At 32.1% G+C, this 4,045-nt stretch overlaps 1 pseudogene; it reads left to right on the top strand.

Annotated features, from left to right (window-relative positions):
• Nucleotides 1–897: 897 nt before the first annotated feature.
• Nucleotides 898–1,604, top strand: LOC122890208 (annotated as a pseudogene).
• The last annotated feature ends 2,441 nt before the right edge of the window (nt 1,605–4,045 follow it).

Genomic DNA, 4,045 nt, shown 5'->3' with positions numbered 1-4,045 from the left:
AACTGAGCCACCCAGGCGTCCCAAGAGTTGGGTGTTTAAGCAACTGAGCCACCCAGATGCCCCATTTTAGTTTCTTTATATATAAAGTTGTATAATAGTAAAAAGAGTCTGTATCATTGAAAGGCTTACACAAGAAAACACATAGAAAGTGCTTAAAACAGTGCCTAGTACACAGTTGTCAACAAATGCTAGCTATTATTATCCTGTCACTGTGCTTTCCTTCTGAAACCCTACTTAAAAAAAAAAAAAAAAAAAAAAAAAAAAAGAGTTGACCAGATGAGATGTGGACACAAGAGCAAAAGTATCTAATTTTTTTCTTTGGCTTCAATTAGATTCCTGTAGTATGATTTCAATAAATTCTGTACTGGGGACTGTTTTTAAGCTAGTTCAAGGACTTTGCTCTTATTGAGAACTAAAGGAAACAAATCATATAGCTTGTGTATTATTTAACTGATTCAGTAATCCTTGTGTATAGTTTAGGGTACAACATGCAATTATATCAATTATATGGCAGTACTTTTTCCTCATGAGCTATTAATTAGTTCAATTTGGAATAGATGCTTCTAAAATGTCCATATTAGAAATCTATTCTACTAAAAAAAAAAAAAATAGAAACACTTGCCTTCTGGAAAACCAGACAGAGTAATATTGGTGAAATATTAAAAAAAAAGGTGGGGGGACAAGATCATAACTTTTGCTTTTATTCATTATGAAGGTAATTTAATTAAAATTTTACAATGAGCAATTCTCAAGAGTGGAGAGAGTGAGGAGGCTGCATCTGGCTCCCACTTTCACAGCCATTGCAGTACATTGAGCTCCACAGAGACAGTGACAAGGCAAGTAAGAGCCAGATGGGCACTGGGTGACTTTGTGCCTTACAGAAGAAAATAATTAAACATGGGCAGAGGAGAGCCTAAGAAGCTGAGAGGCAAAATGTCATTACATGCCTTCTTTGTGCAAACTTGCTGAGAGGAGCACAAGAAGAAGCACCCAGAAGTTTCTGTCAACTTCTCAGTTTTCAAAGAAGTAATCAGAGAAGTGGAAGACCATGTTTGTTAAAGAGAAAAGAACATTTGAAGACATGACAAAGGTAGACAAAACTGGTTATGCAAAAGAAATTAAAACTTACATACCCCTACAGGGGGGGGAAAAAAGAAGTCTAAGGATCCCAGTGCACCCAAGCCGCTTCCTCCGCCCTTTTTCTTGTTTTATTCTGAGTATTACCCCCCAAATCACAGGAGAATATCCCAGACTTTCTATGGGTTATATGACAAAGAAACTGGGAGAAACGTAGAATAATATTGCTGTAGATAACGAGCAGCAATAGGATTAGAAGGCTGCTTAGCTGAAGGAAAAATGTGAAAAGGATATTGCTCATAGTGAGTCAAAGGGAAAGCCTGATGTGGGGGGAAAAAAAAGTCATCAAGGCTGAAAAAAGAAAGACAAAGAAGGAAGAGGAAGAAAAGAAAGATAAAGAGCATGATTATGAGGAGGAAGATGAAGATAAAGAAAAAGATGGTGATGATAATGATAAGTTGGTTCTAGTGCAGTTTTTCTTTTACCCACCCCCTATACAACTCACTTCATTTAAAGAAAAGAATTGAAATACAAGGCTGTGAAAATTTTGTTTTTAAACACTACAATATCTTTTTTGTATGTGTAATTAATACACTATGAAATGTATCTTTTTTAGATAGTCCTGTCCTGGTAGTATTTTCAATAGCCACTAACCTTGCCTGGTACAGTATGGAGGTTGTAAATTGGTGTGGAAATTTAAAGCAGGTCTTCTTAGTGCACAACACAAATTAGTTATATATGCGGATGGCAGTTTTTCCATCTTCAGTTGTCTCTGATGCAGCTTACATGAAATAATTATTGTACTGTTAATACTACGGCATAATTGCAAAAAAAAAAGTTGTAGCCATTTCATTGGCATTCAGTATGCTTCTAAGTAAATGAAATTTTTGTATTAAATAAATAAATAAAATGAGCCATGCTCTCAAACAAAAAATAAAACACCAAAACTGATTCAGAATTTTTGAAGTATGGACTTGAGCTTTTATATTTTGCATGGAAATTTAGGTTTTTAAAATTTTCCAGAAAAATGGCTATTCATCTTTTTGATTCAAATAACTTAGTTTTACTTTATTAATAATTTCTTTTCCCTTTAGGACTAATTATGTTAGTGTTAAACCGATCATTGTATATATATATGCAATTACTTAAGTAATAGTTTTCTGGAATAAGCCAGTGAAGACAGAAATACTGCAATATGATTGATTTATGTAAGAACAATGTTTAAAAATGTGATATTTTAAAATTACCTAATGCATCAATTTAATTTTATGCACAGGTTTCCATTTTTGTGAAAAAGAATTGCACCAAATTGAAAGACTTGTCAATAAAGAAATAAGCCATTTTATGGGTTGAGAAGATAATTTCTTCTCATTGACTATATATTTAGTTATTATTCTTCCTATAAATTGCATTTGATCAAAAGGGATTATGTGTGGTTTAATGTGTGTCAATTCTAAAGAGAATAATTACTATAAATCTAATTCTTTTTTATTCTAATCATATTCAGAAATGTTTTTAAATAACTTTGTTTGCTTATAGAAATATAGAAAAAAGAGGTCCCCCACTTCTTTCAGATGCATAGAATCTAAAAATTTAAAAAAATGCATACTTTTAAAAAAGAATATGAAATAATACAAAGAGAAAATATCCAATGATTTCTCTAAATGAAAGTAAAAAGACATGCTGGTAGTCTTTGTTCTTCTCAGATACACTTGATGCTCATTGATTTGACTATATTTATGAGTTGCCTACTACAATCTAGGTACTGGGGTTGGCACTAGGGATAAAACAGAATAAAATAAAACAGTTCCTACTACTAAGGCTTCTGTGAGAAGAGATTTTTAAGGCAAAAAAAAAAAATCATTATTTACCTTGCCAGAAAGATGATCTGAGAACATCAAGAATTGATATCTAACAATCTAGAAAAGGATCAAACAAAACAAGCAGATGAATTTCCATTTATTAAAGAAATAATACTATAATGAAAGATGATGTACAAGGTGCTAAGAAGGTAGATAATTTAGGAATTAAGTTCTTATCACAAGAAAAATTTTTAATTATGTGTTATGATAGATGTTAACTGGACTTACGGTAATAATTTTGCAAAATATACAAATATTGAGTCATTATGTTGTACACCTGAAAGGAATGTTATCTGTCAATTATATCCCAATTTATTAAAAAAGATTAAAAATTGTAATCTGTCATCATTGAATATAAGAGCAAATTCCTATATTCCAGCTACTTAGTACATGACTGTAACATTATATTAATAGTAATTCTGAGTCATCACTAAAATAATTATTCTAAGTCATTGCCCAGTGGCTCCATTTGCTTTGAGAACATTTATTTAATTTTTACTGAGTGACTATTAGATGCCAAGAACTATTCTAACAATGAGAATCAGCAGTGAAGTAAACAAACAAAATCTATCTTCATGAAGTAAACGTTCCAGTGCATTTAAAAAATGTACATAGTTTCAAAGTGGAGACGTAGGAATCCTTGAACTCACGTCCTCCACAGACACACTGAATCCATACCTACATGTACAACAAATTCTCCTGAAGAACTGAGGACTGACTAAAAAGCTTCTGTACAACAAAGGATAGAGGAACCACACAGAAAATGGCAGGAGAGACAGTGACATAGTAATGAGTCTTAAAAGCAGCAAAAAAGAAACAAAAAGTTAACTACAAGGGAAAACCTGTAAGACCAGTAGTTGATTTTTAAGCAGAAATTTTGCAAGCTAGAAAAGTGGCATGATATATTCAAAGTGCTGAAAGAAAAACCTACAACCAAAACATTCTGTCAAGTTATCATTCAGAATTGAAGGAATGATAGAGTTTCCAAACCAACAAAAACTAAGAGTTCATTCCACTAAAACAACCTTATAAGAAATGTTAAGGAATATAGAAAAAAGGGGAAAGGAAGAGGTCATAATTAGAAGAAAAATATGAAATGAAAGCAT

The sequence above is a fragment of the Neovison vison genome, chromosome 11 (assembly GCF_020171115.1).
Source record: "Neovison vison isolate M4711 chromosome 11, ASM_NN_V1, whole genome shotgun sequence".
Taxonomy (NCBI): Eukaryota; Metazoa; Chordata; class Mammalia; order Carnivora; family Mustelidae; genus Neogale; species Neogale vison.
This window is presented reverse-complemented; position numbering and strand designations above follow the sequence as displayed.